At 38.0% G+C, this 17837-nt stretch overlaps 1 protein-coding gene across 2 annotated transcripts in view; it reads right to left on the reverse strand.

Annotated features, from left to right (window-relative positions):
* Positions 1-17837, reverse strand: part of Tmem135 (transmembrane protein 135) — a 176387-nt gene that overhangs the window by 71424 nt on the left and 87126 nt on the right. The gene's annotated exons all lie outside the window — the stretch shown is intronic.

Raw genomic sequence — 17837 nt, forward strand, 5'->3', positions numbered from 1 at the left:
AGGGTGCAGAGACCCGCCATGATGCTGTCATGGAGACACATCAAACAGTGCACTCCATGGCAATGAAGCCTGGGTGACCTATGGACTTGGGGAGATGACAGTGTGCTGACTTAGGCTCACAAGCTGTAACAAACACAGATCTGGAGGGGATGCGAATAGGTGAAGAGGTTATATTTGTAGGGAAGGTGGCCTATGAATAATCCCTGCACTTTCTAATAAATTTTACTACGATAAAAACTTAGAAAAACTGTGCTTTTGAAAATTTTCACTCAAGGTCACATGAGCGAATGGGGGGGGGCAGTGTGTGGAGAGAGAAGGGCGAATGTGCCCTTGCTGTGTTTGGCATACCTTACAAGCAGGCGCTGTCACTGTCTTCCAGGCTGTTTTGTATGTAGAGAACACCCTGGAAGACAGGAATAGTTTCATGCTAGGGAAAACGTGGCTATAACAAAAGACTTTTGAGTTGCCAGGGTAAAGAGCACCGCTGCACTGCAATCTGGTGTGTTCAGTCTATGAAAACATCTGGAGGGAAGAACCCTATCTATTCTGTCTGCTGGGATTGCTGTCAGTCATAGACACCTAGGTCTCTGCCAGCATCCATGAAAGAGTGCTAGGCTCTTCTTTTGTCACCTGAAAGCTAGGATGGGTGGTGACGGTACCCACCTTCAACCCCAGCACGTGGGAGGCAGAGGCAGGCAGACCTCTGAAGATCTCTGATGTCAAGGCTAGTCTGGTCTAAAGAGTGAGTTCCAAGAAATCCAGGGTTATACAGAGAAAACTTGTCTTGAAAAACAGATAGATAGATAGATAGATAGATAGATAGATAGATAGATAGATAGATAGATAGATAGGCAGGCAGATAGACAGGCAGACAGAAATACAGATAGATGATACATAGAGAGAGAGATAAAGAGAAAATAAAAAGGCTAAGCACAATCTCAGATGCTTTAGAATGCTAGACAATAATCCCATTTACCAAGTATTTTTGCTGAGTTAATGACAGCATTGATTTCCTATTAAGTTAAAAGAATAAAAGATTTATGTCCTATATTACCAACACAAAGTTAGATGAGAAAATTTACATAAATAACAGCACAACAAATGTACTATTGTTACTGTTCTAAGAAAATTCCTGCATAATATAAAATCCCATTTTATACTTGCATGTTTGCCACTGTCTTTCTAGGTGCTTAGGTTAGTAAAAATGAAAACTAAGTGATAATAACACAAATACTTTAACAATTTTCTAAAAACAAACCCAAGCATATAAGCATACATATATGTGTATACACTGTTGAGTCTCTTATTTTGTCTATTAAAAATGCAACATGACTGGGCGGTGGTGGTGCACACCTTTAATACCAGCATTATGGAGGCAGAGGTAGGCAGAGCTCTGTGAGTTCTAGGCCAGCCTGGTCTACAAGAGCTAGTTCTAGGACATACTCCAAAGTTATAGAGAAACCCTGTCTTGAAAAACCAAAAACAAACAAACAAAAAAACAAAAAAAGCAAACACAAGACAAATTTCCTAATACAAAAATACATATGAAACACGTCCTTTGCCATAATAGTGCTCCTACATGGTTTAGCTCAATTTCAGTATTAATAAAGTCCACCGAACTATGTGACGGTCTTCATCTTTCACATAATGCTATTTTCTTCAAATATCATTTTTTTTCTAAAAGCAAAATGGGGGAGAAACATATTATGCATGGCTGAAATTTACCCCTCACATTTCCCAAAAACAAGCCAGTTGGATTTTCATTGTTTTTTCTATGCTTATTTGACTTTCACAGTACCAGGAATTGAACTTAGCGGCCTACACGTGCTAGGAAGGCACTCCACATTCCCAGCTCAAGGCTAGTTGCTATCACACGATTAAATTAATCCCTGTGGCACTGGAACATGTCAGCAATGACCTCACCAATCTGCATACACTGCATTCACCAGTTACACTCAGGAAAGACACAGCCCTCACAGAAGAGTGGGAGCCAAGGATGAGATTCACGGCTCACAGCGACTGAGTGCAAACCTGCAGCTGGCGGAGTGTAAGCTGCACCCACTGAAGACAGCTAAAGCCTCAGCCAGCAGCACAGCCAGGGGACACATCACGACATCTTCCGCTCCAGCAGTAAGCTCTTAGTTCTCTATAAAATGGCTAACAAAGCGTAGCGTTGTAGCAGAGCCGCAGTCTCCTCACTTGGTAGGCTAGGGAAGAAGACAAGCAAATGCAGTGATAGCCTGGGCAAAACACTAAATTCGAAGGTAGCCTGGGCTACATGGCGAGACCTTGTCTCATAAAACAACAGAAGTCAAAGGCACGTAGGTTATAAAATGATGGTCATTTTAATGAAAACTAGGTCACACTTAACATGGCAGCATTAAAATTTTATATGTGATTCATTCCTTCTCCAAGACCAACGATACAGCAAGAACATGATAGTCCAAGACTCAGATGCTAGCAGTAATTTCTTTCTTATTTTTATTTTCTTTGGAAAGTTACATTACTTTTCTACATCTCATCTTATACTTGCCAAGCAGAAATATTTCTACCTCAATAATGAAACATGAAATAAAGTATGAAAAATGAGTCCCTACAATGTGAACTTTCTTCCCTTTTCAAACCAAAAGAATATCACTCAACACTAAAGCAATGAAGCCAGTCAGGTAGAATAAAGTTTACTGTGTAACTTTGAAATGTTGCTTATAAGTTGGATGTGGTCATGAACTCCTGTGGTACCAGCACTCCAGATAGTGAGGCAGGAGATTGCTTCGAGGACAGTCTGGGCTACCTACCGAATACCTAGCCAACATAGCAGGACTGAGTCTCCTAAACACACACACAGAGAGAGAGAGAGAAAAGAAGAGGAATGTGGCTTAGATATCTTCAATGCACATTGTAAAGTGAAAGAATTCGCTGTGAGAAGCTATATGCAGTATCATTCCCAGATGTGACCGTCTAGAAAAGAGCAAACTACAGAGATAGAGATCAGTAGTTCCCAGGTTGGGGCAGAGAGAAAAATGAACAAGTGGATCACAAGAGAAGTTCAGAGCCGTACAATATTCTGTATGATACTGCAATGGGAGATACACTTCTTTACATACATGTCGAATCCTGTAAAAGTCCAATAGCAAAAAGAAGCACACTATAAAATATGCCCTTTGTGAGCAATGGCCTGCCAATGCAGGATCTCTGACAGTATAAGTGTTCCATTCCAGCATCTCACGTGAAGATGAAGGAAGCTATGTGTACGAAGGCAAAGAACAGAAAAGGAACTTCTACAGGGTTCCCCTCAATTATGCTTTCAAGTTTTACTCTGAAGAATAATACCAGTTAATGGACAATAAAATACTAAAATAAATTTTAAAATAACCTAAAGACTTCAGAGAAATCACACAACTCATCTTTAATTCTAAGACTCTTAAAAATCTATTATGATAATTCAATTAGCCATTTAGTTTACTTTTCTATTAAATTTTTTAATGTACTTTAGACAAAGTTCAAAGCCCTGGGAATGTCCATGCTAATTACCTGTAATTTGAGTATGATATTTCCTTTAAAAATAAAATTAAATATGATTTCATAATTTTAAACATCATTTCTGCAACACAAGTTATTGAAAAAAGACTACTAATAATTTCAAATTTCATTGTTGAGGAATATTATTTTTAGATGTGTGACTTTTGTTTACGTTGCATTTGTTCAGCTCTGTGAAGCTGTGTTACTGCGCCTGTCTAAAACACCTGATGATCTAATAAACAGCTGAACGGCCAATAGCAAGGCAGTATCAAGGATAGGCAAGACTGGCAGGCAGAGAGGAGAAACAGAAGGAGAAATCTGGAAGAGGAGGAGCAAGAGAACGAGGAGGAGGACATCAGGGGCAAGTCACCCAGCTAGACAGCAAGCCATGGAGAAAGAAGTAAAGAAAGGCACACAGAAACAGAGAAAGATAAAAACCCAGAGGCAAAAGATAGTCGGGATAATTTAAGATAAGACAAGCTGGCCAGAAACAAACCAAGCAAAGGCCGGGCATTCATAACTAAGACTAAGCCTCCGTGTGTGATTAATTAGCTGGATGGTGAAACCCTCAAAAAAAAAAACCCAAAAGAGTAAAAGATCACACAACATTTTATGAATGCTTTTATAGATACATTAGATTTGGTGTAGCAATTATAATGAAGAATAAAGTAAAATTCCATTAAAGCAAAAGAGAGATTCAAAGGTTAATAATGGTGAATATTTTTCTCACGGCTTACAAACCCAAGTTCTTTTATTTTCTATTCTCATTTACTTAGATGGACGATAATTTGTTGTGCCTCAGAAGTAACGCATGGCCTACGATCTAGGTAATTTCTTCGTACTACTACTGTATATTTTCCTGAGTCAGTGACTGCTCTCTCAAGTTCATAACTGTTCCCAAGTAGGATGCTCGCACAGGAAACAGAGCTCTGAGTAGGGGTCCCAGCTCTCTATGTTTACAGCTTCTCCGCACAATTAATCCTGCAGCTGCACTAGATTAGCTGTGACATGAATACACTGTCTCAAACAGGCCAGTGTAAGAAGGTTCCCATCATTTGACACTCCCTCTAACCTGCCCTATTCAGAAATGTTAAACCACTTGTAACAGCACGCACGAGGAGGTCCCAGTGTCTAGACTTAAGAAATTTCTGTTGTCAGTGTTGAAAAAACAGCAAAGTTCTTCAACTAAAGGCAAATAGTTAGAAAGGAAAAAAGAAGTACCTTCAAGCCAAAGCACTGAGCGTAATTTAGATTAAACATGTCCCTTTTTCTGCATAGCTCTTTGAAAACACAATTTAAAGTTCATTATCTCATGAAAGCCAAATTCCTGGTGATAATGTTACAGCATTTCATCAAAAGCAGAGTTGAGACAACAAGGACCATGCTTGGAATCGAGAGCTTGAGGTCCCGTCCGCCCTCCTTCACCAGAGCAGATATGAAGATGAAGAGTCATTTACATTAACAGCTCATTACACCATCCAAATAAAGATACCCATGCCTACAGGAAAAGTGGCACAGGACTCAAAGACCTTGGAGAACTAAATTACAAGCTAATTTCCCCCAAAAGGGGTTTGCATTAACTCATATAGTACTTTATTATTTTTGCCAAAGACAGAAACCAGAACGAAGCACTGCTAGTAGTTCCTTTCTGAACTCCAAGGCGTGTGTGAACTGATGTCTTTAACCAAGAAAAATGCCTGGACACAGAGGGATGACACTGTGTGGTGAATAACCACCATGAGGAGGTATTTTAGACATAAAGACAGTTACCACACAGGAATAACATACACAGGTAAGCTGTATTCCTCCCATAAAGTTAGCCATACATGCTGACAGAGACATCATGTTGTCCTTTGGTTTTCCCTAAAGATAAAATACTTTCATGGACTCTATGATTTCTGTTCTATGTTAAAACACTCTTCCCAAAAGATTAAAAAGAGCTGTCCTAATAAAAATAAGTAACAAAACAAATTGTTAAATAGATTCTGAAACACTTAATTTACGTTTTACTGATTTCCCCATAAGGTCAAATGCCCATTTTCTTCTCTGATAATTTACAAATTATTCTTACATGTTTTTCCTTTTGAATTAGCATTATATTTACGAAAACACAAATAAGTTAATGTGCTAAAAATATTTTAAATAATTAAATATGAAATCAGAGTTTATGTTTAGAGTCATGCCAACCTACAGCTCCAACGGCCAGTATGACCAAGCTGCACATTAAAACATTCCACAAATGAGTCACAAAAAGCTAGAATTTTAGTAGAATTGGCAAACAGAGTCATGAAGTAACCTACATGCCATCAATAACAAACATTAACAAGTTATACTTAGTAACTCAGAGACAACTCTATCAAAATGTCAAATTACAAGACACTGTCTCCTATAATCATTCCAAGACACAAATACTTATCTATTCTGCAGCTTGAGGAAACAGTGACTTGTGTTTTATGGAAAACACAACAAAGAAATTTTTCCCTGTTATACTATTTAATAATAGTCTGTAGAGAAATCAAATCCTTTCCCACCTAAAATGAATTAGAATTTTTTCCTCTAGAACTAACAGACTACAGACTCACACAAATGTTGCACTTCCTGTTTATATTAACAAATGTAAAAACTTTGTTTGCCTAAAGATAAAAATATCCAAAGTCTTTTAAAAAGAAAGAAAGAATAAAAGAAACCACTGCTGCTCTTTGGGGATTGCAAGTAAATTTAACTAAATGTTCAGTTTGGAGAACTGTGAAGCATCGATACCTTCTTAGCGCTACAAATCTCTCATTTGTAATAGTCACCAATATCTAACCAAAGCTAATATGTGTGTCCCAAAATGTGCTCATAGAGAAATTTAAATTAATCCAAAATAATAATTTTCATTTCTTCTTCATATTTTAAAGGCTCAGAGGAAACTACATCTCCAAATAAAGGGTTATGCATTAAAGTCTGAAAGGCCAGGTTTTATCGCAAATTCCACTCAATTGGGGATCTTATCTAAAATGAAAGAAGACTGAATCGGTCGCTGTGTACACTGCATCTGGGAAATTTTTCCTGCCAGGGGTATCTGCTAGAAGCCTAGATTTTAGGTTCTCAATCAAATTCCCTAAGGAACAATTAATCCACAGCATAGAACAGAAGACAGGAGACCCCTCCCCCATCAGCAGCGCTCAGACTGGCATAAACAAACATAGCACAGTTTGAAATAATCAAGCGAGCATCTGCTGACTTTATAGCTCTTTAATTCACTTCCTCAGAAGGCGCCAGAAATAAATCAACTACTGTGCATTTGTTTTCAAAAGTATGTTGGTTAAATGATAATGTAAGTTCGGTAGTTTTCAGTTTATTTAAAAGCTGTAACATTAACCCCATATTTAAACTAATAATTTGTAAAAATTTCATCACTGCAAAATATGCTTAAAGTTACAGATCTTTTACTGAAAAATTCCTAAACATTTTTCAAAAAATGCCACAAATGTCCTTAAACATGATTTTATCCTCCAACTAGAACCACAAAGGGAAATGTTGAGAATTATTTTCTTTAATAATAATCCTAACCAATAGAATAGTATCATTCTACAAAGTCTATGAAAGCCATGATAGTGTGTGCAGATAATGAAAGCTGATTGAAAACATTTCAAAAACAATAGGCAAATGTCCTACAATTTTGAAATGTCTTCCGACCTTACTCAATTTCAATACTAAGGAACATAAACTTTGGGGATACACTCCATGCAGCTCCAGGTTGTCAATAAGAGACATGTGGAAAAGTATTACTGAGCAAGCAAGAAAATGACTTCTTAACTTACCATTCTGACAGACTGCACTCAGAAAGAGAAAAGAAAGAGGAAGGAGAGGGGGAAGGGAAAGAACATTCAGACAGAAAATTAATGCCCCACAAATTTCAGGGTTGTATTTGTATTTGGCATCTTGCAAAGCTATGCATGTTTCTGTTTTATTTATTTGTATGCAAGTGTGTGTGTGTGTGTGTGTGTGTGTGTGTGTGTAGATCAGAGTGCATCAGAGGGTGCCTTCCCCAATTGTCTCTTCACTTTATTTTCTGAATCAGCATCTTTACTGAACCTAGTGTTCACTGATTCGGCTACAGCAGCTGACTGGCACAGCCCAGGGACCCTCCTGTCAGCTTGCCCAGCATTGGGAGAGCCCAGGTCTTTCTTCAGGTTTGCATGCAAGAACTTGACTGACTGAGACACATTAGCCCCAATGTTTCAATCTTTATTTCAATTAAAATTTAGACTTCTGTAAATGTCCTTCAAAGAATGAATAGATATTACATATGTATCATATATATTATAATCATTCTAACATCATATTCAAAAAGAAGAAAAGGGAAGGACAAATGAAAGAGCAAGCATTCTGTCCCGAGATTATTTTAAAGTGTGTTTCAAACTCCAGTCAAATGTCACTGTTTGTTTTTAGAAGCCAAACTGAATAATACTGGCAAAGTCCAACCCAGTATATATACTGGTCACATATAACTTGCTATAAATCACAAATTACCAAATGGTGGGAAGATGGAGACATCTATCTGCATCTATCTGCTGTGGCTTCAAAACACTAACTTGACTTCCCCATGAGCTTCATTCTGTGCTTGCAGCAACACAAACACCAATAGAATCTACCTTTATCTGAGCTTTCTGTATTTTACAACTGAGCAGTCTACTGTACAGACAAAAATACATATATATGTACTGAAATATGTGCATGGATACATTTGCATTTGTTACTAGGCAAAAACGTGAGCTAATCAGAAAGCTGAGGAAGAGTATCATTTGAACCCAGGATTTTGAGACTATACTAGGCAATATAGTAAGCACCCCATTGTCTTATCCAGAAGGCAGGAACTGAAGCAGAGGCCATGTAGGGGTTGTTGCTTACTGTCTTGCTCATCATGGCTTGCTGAGTCAGCTTTCTTACAGAACCCAGGACCACCAGCCCTGGGATGGCACCACCCACAATGCCCTTTCTATCACTAAGAAAATAGCCCACAAGCTTACCTACAGCCAGGTCTTTAGGGGCCTTTTTCTCAAGTGAGGCTCCTTCTTCTCCAGTGACCCCAGTTTGTGTTAAGATGAAATAAACGAGTCAGTACACCCATGTTTAAAACTATCAAAAGAATTACAAAAGTGCTAAGAAAGTAGAACTGTAACAAGTAGAGCACAATGCACACAGCTTGTGCAGCAGGATGAACCCTCTGGGCGTGTGCAGACGAGTGGTATGGCTGGGTCATATGGGAGTCCATTTTTAGCTTCCTGAATCTACTCCACTCTAACTTCCGCAAAGGACAAAGTAGTTTGCACTCGCACCAACAGTTAATGGAGGGTTCCCTTCCCTACAACCTCACCAACATTTATTGTCAGTTTGTTTTTATGAATTTTAGCCATTATGGTGGAACCATGAAACTGTAGCACAGTTTGAATGGGCATTTCTCCAAACCACAGGTGTGGCTGTGAGAAAGAGGAACCAGTCTTATCAGGGTCTTGTTCCTGCTTAGGGATCCAGTCCCAAAAGGTCAGCCCTAAATACACGAGTGACATTCAACGACCTCAGCATGCACTGTTCACAACTCTTTCTGACTGTCGCAATAACACTTAAAGAATAAAGAGCCATGAATCTGAGAAGGAACCAGGGATGGGGAGCAAAGTCGGGGGGGAATAATGTAAACATAATACTCACATGGAATTCTCAAAAAATAAAGAATAATTTAAAAAAAATAGTGGCAATGACCTCATCTATCACAGTAGGAAAAAGCACATGCTAAAGGATATGAAACGTTAACTTTTGCAGCACAATACACAGTCATCTGGACTAAGTCACCTCAGACGTCAGCAAGCAGGGACAGCATCTGCTGGGTGAGCCACAGGTGCCAGCTGTCTTCTGACAGGGCTGTGTTGATTTTAAGAATGTGGGCAAGAAACAGCAGCTTTCCCAGGGCTTCACTCAACAGAGGTCTACAGTTAACTTTTTTTTTAACTTCCAAAACAAGAATAATGTTTCTTTCAATGTAAAACCACAAGGTCCTTTTTCATTCTGTGAAATAAGAAAAAACTATCGTAACAACTTTAAAAATCACACACACACACACAAACTCCTTAATATATACCTGACCCCTTCAGGGTATTTTATAAAAAATTTTAAAAGAAAAAGAACAAGAGGTTGCATTGACCCTCCTGTCCTATGAGCAAGTAAAAGCAGTAAGCTGGAGCGATAAGAAAACCAGAAGCCAGGCATGGTGCTGAGCAGGAATAACCCAGCACTCAAAGAGTTAAGGCCAACCTCAGCTATATAACAAATCTAACATCAGCCTGATCTACATGAGACCCTCTCTCAAAGAACAAAAAATCATGTGCACACGTGCATGCAGATGTACACATAGGAGTGGGGGTATCTAAGAAAAACCTGTTATCGATTAAAAAGAAAATTAACATAAATTAATAAAGACCAGACTATTTAACCATCCATACCTTCAGTCAGAAAAACTATAAAGAAAAATTCTCTAAGGCATTCCTAATAGTTTCTAAATGTTTCTTAACTCAAGTCTGTCTACTGCTGTCCAGTTTTGAGCATGTATTAGACTCACACACGAGACGTGTTCTAGCACTGTGGTTTATCACCAGTCTTAATCACGGACTATCGTATTGCACTAAGAAACGACAAACAATGGAAACCTAAAACCAAAATATTTATGTAAGAGTCTGCATGGGGCTGAGCCCACTCAGGTGTTAGAGCACTTCCAAGCCTCTGTAGGGGTTGGAGGAGTTCAGATCCCCGGAGACAACACACGGCAGGTGGGCATGTCAGCCTGCTGGGATTCCAGTCTCACAAGACAAGGACAAGCTGGCCAGCAAGACTAGCAGAATCACTGGGCAGAATCATTGGCTGACATTTTAGGACAAATCTACGGCCAGTGTAAGACTGTAGGAAAAATAGTCCTTCTACAACAGCTGGAAAAGAAGAGCTTTCTGTTAACTATCAGAAGAAGGCTTTTTGGAAGCCAAAATCAACTCCAATCAAGCCTTGATTGCAGCCTTGGCGAATAGTTTGGTCTGCAACCTCATTAGCACCCTGACTCTCCTTAATGTTAACGCTATCCTCCTCCTCCTGACTCAAAGGGATTCCTATATAGTTTTTAAATGGCAAGTTTTCAAACTACTAAATCACCACCAAACAAATAAGGGAAAGTTTACTTCATTCTTACTAAAGTCCATTCTTTCACCTCTCTCTTCCCCATCAGTCTGTACCACAACTTTCTATTTTCCATGGCATAGTCTATAACATCTTCACAGACAGAGCCTAGGAGACACAGGAATTCAGCCACAACAGAATTCACAAAGATGGAGATCATGTTTATCAGGGAGGAAGCACAGAGAACTCTGAACTGTAGAGATATCCCCACATAAGCATGAAAGAATCTGAGGAATAAATCAACTTTGGGCCTATCTGACGAGGTTATAAAACAAAAACATTATCAAGCTTTTGTGACACACTTCTCACTATATCCAAAGCTACTATACTAGCAGCCCCTGATCTGTGCAACGGAATTTCCAGAGGAAATAGTGACTTTCTATCTACTTCTCTACTTATCGCTTAGTCTTTAGAAATGACTGCTTAAAACAGTTGATATTATTCCATCCTAACAACCTAGCCTGAGAGTCAAAGGTGCTCTCTCACACTGCAAACCTACATAGGGGGCCGGGGGCTAGAGACACGTCTCCTGGGTAAAGGGCCCGCTAAGCTAGGATGGGGACCTGAGATCAGAGCACCAAGAAAGCACATAGGATTGCTGTGGATTTCCTGAGCATACTGTAAGCAGTAATGAGAAATAACAGTATTTAAAATACTAAATATTTCAAAGCCAAAAAGCAGCGAGCTTTATTAACCGGTTGGGGAAGCCTTGAAACTGATGGCAAAATTTTTCACAAAATAATCACCGAATTTCCAAGAACACTATCAATATTTACATGAAATACAATGAATTGAAATGTCATTTCTTTACATTTGATATTTTAAACACATGACTGCTGAATTTATACAAAGCAACTCTGAATGCCCGATACTCACATTTGATGCTAAGCAGACTGTACCAAACTCATTGTAAGGACAGCTGCAGACTGTGAAGAAGAAACGGTGGAAGACGTGCGTCCTGCCCTAGAGAGCAGATCACCCCTACCTTAAACAACCCTCAAATAGGACCACAAATGTTTTTATAAGAAAAGACAGCTAGTCTATTACACTTCATCAAATTCTGAAGATAAGTTATGCATTTCTTACTTTATCACCATTATAAAATTAATCCTCCAAAAATCACAAACAACATAAATCATAAAGTTCTCTGGTCTAGAGAATGTGGACTAATTTTCATACTTTTGCATGTATGAGTCAGGTTAAAAGTACATGAGAACAGAAATAAATCATGAAGTAACAGGCTCCCCACTATCAAGGGATTTTACCACAGTTACATGTGCACATTTTTTTGCAGCAGAATTAGCAATGATAATTTTTATTTTCTGAATGTTCTGCAATGTCACAAATCAGAAATAAAATTCAAAACACCAAAAAAAAAAACTTGAAAGAAAATGGGGAAGATAGCATTTTCAAGCGACTGAAAGAATCAAAGGCACTAGTGTTGATAAAGGCATGAGAAGCAATGAGCACAAGCTATTAGTCTTAACTTTTAGAATGGCAATTTGCCATACCAGTTTTTTTAAAAAAGTATCCACAGCCTTTGACCTAGCAGTTCTTCCTCCGGAAATCTATTCCACGTAAGAATATACAAAAGTACCTATGAGTAATGTACAAGAGTTTTAACTTTAATATTATTGGGAAAATAAAATATTTCAGATAACCCAAGTGTTCACCATAACAGAATGAACAGATAAATTATGGTGTGTCTGTACTACAGAATACAAGTCACAAATATTATCAACACCGTATTTACAAAGAATAGATTAGACTGGCATACAGAGTACCTGGAAAGGCATTCCTGATTCATTTCATATGAAAAAAAAATATATTATGAAGACTCTGGGCTAATTTTAATAATTATTAAAACAGACATTTTTGTAGGGACATAAATATATGCATATGTGTGAAGAATAAAACCCAGTTCGGATGAACACACGCTCAGACCATCAACAGTGGTTTTAGTCTCCAGGGTGAGGATGAGAGCAGAGACAAAGGGAAGGAACGTTTATCACCAACAGAGTTCCATGCGCTCTGAAACTTCATCAAGTAGCCGGTTTCAGTAATTTCAACAATGCAAGACATTAAAAGAAAATGGGATAAGATGAAAGTAACTAAAACAAAAACACCTCAGAAAGGAAGGTCACATTTGTTACCTAGGTGAAAAGGGGTTGAGGAATGTAATTGGCTTTTTAAATCATAAAAAGAAGTTGCTGAAACAGACAGACATTTTGGTGGCAGATATTTTTCAAAACAGTTTTGTAGTCTTGCCGAAAAAAATGTTACAATCTTTGAAATATAAAATTGTAAATATTATCAAAAGAATCAACACTAAATACTCTAAGTGCAAAGCAAATTCAATACGAAATGAAGGCACACACAAGCACACACATACAGAGGATTTGATCAGTCTTACTACACTTGTAACAACAAACCCCAATCTAATACAGCTCAAAGTCAAGGTCGTTAAGAAGCTGGGATAGTAAAGGTTAAGGACCTCAAGATTTTCCCAAGCATGGGGGTGGGGGCAAGTGTGCTACAGTGAGTTCTGCAGGACCGGTTAGAACTGGCAGTAAGAATTCCCACGCAAGCACAGAGCGTCATGACAGACCATAACAACTCCCCATGCCTTGATTTCTTCTCATGTGAGCGCATTAACCAGAGCCTGGCTGGACTTAGTATACATACTTTGCACTGCTAACCCTGGTGATCTATTACTGTTTACTTCAGAGCAATTCTGTGAAGCTCCCCTATATAACCTCTGGCATATGTTGTAGCTAAGAACTGTCTGCATGAGATAAAGCATAGAAGCTTTATGAACCAATGCTTACTTGATTTGACTTATCTCCCTAGGAGACACAAACCACACAAAGACAACACTATTTCAAATCTGAAAGTCTGAAAAGGTTCAAGAATCCAAGAGAATAATTTATTCTTTTCTTTTCCCGCAGTACTGGGAAGTAAGCCTAGGACTCCATGCGTGCTAAGGAAGCACTCCACCACTGAGCTGTCTGCTGAGCATTGGGGTCTTCTATGTGAAAGAGGTCAAAACTGTCCAGGTTGTCTCTGAACTGACTCTGTATGTAACTAGGTTGGCAATGAACTTGCAATCAAACTGCCTCATCCTCCAAAGTAGCAGATATTGCAGGCCTGCACCACTAAGTCTGGCTTAGTTAAATAAACAAACATCTAGAAAAACTATTATTTTGGCTAAAACCTATTTAACCATAAATTAAAAAATTACAGTAGTCATACTATTATACAGAATTAGCTATATTTTTCAACGCATCATGTGTAAACACTGCTTCTTTGACTTAATTATCCTCTTGTTGTATGCAACAACTTTCTATTACACCTCACACCTAAAAAGTGGCATATGACAGCGTACGTTCCCCAGATGAACTCAGAACACCTTGATTACAAGAACATAGCTAGGATCATATCATAAGGCATTAGAACCTAACTCAGAGAGGCATCCTTTGGCCAGGAAAGCCCAACTAATGATCAAGAAGAATCACAAAAGACTGAATATAAAGAATGCTCCAATCTACAGCTTCATAAGAACAATGTAAAATCTCACTATCCAACTACAAATGAAGCTGGAGAACAACTTGGAAGAGATCTGAAGGGTTTAACAAAGTCTCTCATCATTTCCAGGACTGGTAAACAAGGGAGAAAAAATGAGAGTGTATCCTCCTGTATTTCCATATGAAAGGCAAACAAAAAACGATTCCCTTTCCACAAGTGTTCTAACTGAAAAGAAACAATAAAAGAAACCTCTATTTTTCATGACTAAGAAATGTCTTGACAGGAATGGTCATTAACCACTAACAAGACCTACAAAGTTAACTACATGTTATGTAACACAACAGAGACACAAACAAAACCAACTATTAATAGAGAAAAAAAACCAACACCTCACACCTGGATTTAATCAAGTCACTCCGCCTATTACTGACTTTCAGGAAACGCATGAATGTGCACATACACATGCGCGTACACACAACACACACCAAAAAAAAAATCAAAAAAGGCAACAAATACCATAGGGATCAGCAAAATCAGACTGTGATGAAACTTTATAGTCTCATTTCTTCAAGAAATGAATTTCTACTAAGCTAAAGAGATGGGGGGGGAGCTAAGCAAAGTAAGTGAGACTTTAAGATGTGTTTAACCACCTGGAATGTAGGCCCTTGTTTGGATTCTGATTTTAACAAACTATAAAGAGAGAGAGAGAAACAGAGGCATGGTGGTAATATTACTGAAAGAGGGTTTTGTGGCTTTATGGGGTGTTCCTTTGGTTTTATAGGTGGTTTCTGTTTGTCTGTTTAGGGTTTTGGTTGGTTTGTTCTTTGGTGTTAAGAACTGAACCCATGCCTCAGGCATGGCAAGCAAACAGCACTACCGCTAACCACCACCACTAGTCAGGGAAAGCTTTATGTGAGAGAATGACAGTTTTTATACGTTTAAATAGAGCGTCCTCCTCACTTAATGACACATATTGTTTTGCGTGATGCAAATTTCCTCAAAATTAATGAGGGGACATCCTAGGAACATGGCTGGGAATATGGACAAAACACTGACAATAAGATGATAATTAAAATTAAATTATTAGGAATTTGGGATAACTATCCTCTTACATAGTTTATAAATATAAAATATACAATAATAAAAATTAACTGGCATAACTTTCAAAACAAAGGAAATAGCACCTAAAATGTTAATTTAGCAAAAAAGATAATGACATATTGACTTTCGTTGTATTTTATTACCCACATCTTGAGCGCATCAATGCCTGAAAAGGTAATGATTGCTTAATAGTTTCAGCATCCCAAGCATAGAACTTGAAACTACAAGTTTTAACACAAAAAGTAATAAACACAGAGAATACAATAACTTCCAATATATAACATGTGGAGAGCCCGACTGACCCAAGACTTTCTCATAGGCTCTGATGAAGGGACAAAGAGAACTTTAGCTCTGTCTCCTTGCCCAGAAACAAACTTATCCAGGTTGGTCTGGGCTAAAGCAAGTGCTCCACAGAATTCAAGGTTGTGGCTACTGGGGTCCCAACTGTTTCCCCTGGGCAGCTTTGTCTAAGGTATGCCACGTTCTCGTTGCCAACATGGTCTGACTTAGCTCTACACTGACCTTGGCCATTTTCTCCCATGCAATATATGCAAACAGTGTATATAGTGCTTTGTTCTTAATAAACCTGCTCGGCTAAGCCATCAGCTTACAGAAGACCGCCTGGTCCCAGCTGCTGCTTTCCTCTTCTTTACTTCTCAACCCTGCTCCTCCTATGCAACTCCTCACCATTGCAGAGCTTGATTCCTGGTGGTTTGTACCAACAGCGTGCAAGCATGTGTGCGCGCACACACACACAGGAACACACATGCTATAACAGGAACAACTAACTGACACTACAAAATATACTTGAAGACCATACGTCTTCTCACTTCTGTCCTTTTACTAATATGCCCGGCACTAGAAACTTTGTGTAACACATAGTATAAATAGTATTCTAAAACTCACTATTCAATTTATTATGCTTTCAAAAATATAAAGTAGAAAGATACTCTATCTTTTATGGAATTTTTACTAGAAAACCACGTCCTCAAACAAAGGTGCATATTAGTTCCTTATTTTGCATTTTACACAAAGCAACATTTAAAGCCGTACTCCACTGAACTTGGAAATCTTCATTGAACAACCTGAACGTTCAGGTAACACATGCAAAGGGATCTAAACAGCCTCTTCGCAGAGCATGTATATGAGGTCATGCAAATACTCAAAAGATTCTGGTAAATTCACTGAATCGCAAATGACTGCAAAATAAGCATAACAGAAAAGATCTCAATTTCTTAAAATAACTTCTCAAGAGCAAAATTACTACAACATGCAATGCTGTCTGAATTTAGAAGATTCGATAATATTTGAAAGATATACAATTTTTTTAATTAGAAATGCTCTTAAAACAAAAATGGCTCAAATTAAACTCAGAATTTTTAAAGTGTTACAATGTATCCTCCACAAATTTCAGTCCTAATAAACTATGTTCCAAGCATCTAAGAAATCAACCTGTCAAAACATTCCATTTTGTCACATTGACTGTTAGGGTTTTTCTTTAAAAACCTTTACTCTGTCAAATATCACATTTTCCCACCCATGTGGAATCTAGATTTTGGTTTTAAAGAAATAAATGCTATGAGACAGAATTGGTCCGAGTGGGGGAACCAGAAAGGATAATATGGGTCAATACGGTAAGGCACATTACATACATGGCATAATGCAATCCGAAAACCACTCACTTGTACAATCAATATACAAAAGCAAAGATGTTTTAAATTGGTGGAGGGATTAAAAATCATTACAAGTTACATTCCACCTGCCTTTTGCAGGTGTAGACTTACTAGGCAACCACAATCTCAGTGATTAGTGATTTTATCAGCTGAAAACAAGACAACTACAAGTCAGATAGAATCTAGAGTTTTCCACCCTACGTAACCGCTTTCTCTTGCTGTCCTCCCTCAGCCGCAACTCTATAGAAGCACATCTTATAGAACTGAGAAGAATTAAAGTCTAATAAAAGCAATATAAAAAATTTTGATGGAAGAAATTTTCCACCAAATACTATAGCAAGGACAAATGCCAATTTATTTATAATCTATTTGCCAGTATTCTATTTGACAAAGAAAAGTAACGTTTAAAATGTTTAACATAGCATCAAATACAAATGAAACAGTGTTATTTTAAGTGAAATTTATGAAAGGAAGCCATGCCTTATTCATCATTACCATTTGCTTCCATCTGAAAGCTAGTTTAAAATTACAATAATATTAAAAAAAACCTACTTCCTACGCAAATATGATCTTCCATTAAGTGAAATAATAAGTAGTGAACAGAAGATGTCCCCACTATATTAACATAAAAAGAAACTTTTCATAATCAAATGTTACAAAATAAGAAAAGCAATAGAAATAAGTGTCATGTCTAGGGTGTTGGCGACCTTCACAGACTCAAATTCCTGCTCACAAACACTGTTTCTCACCTTCTACAATTTGTACTGAACTCAAGATTCTATGACTTAAATCACTGTGTCTTAGCACCCACAACTA

The sequence above is a fragment of the Myodes glareolus genome, chromosome 24, assembly GCF_982192425.1.
Source record: "Myodes glareolus chromosome 24, mMyoGla1.1, whole genome shotgun sequence".
In the NCBI taxonomy this organism is placed as follows: Eukaryota; Metazoa; Chordata; class Mammalia; order Rodentia; family Cricetidae; genus Myodes; species Myodes glareolus.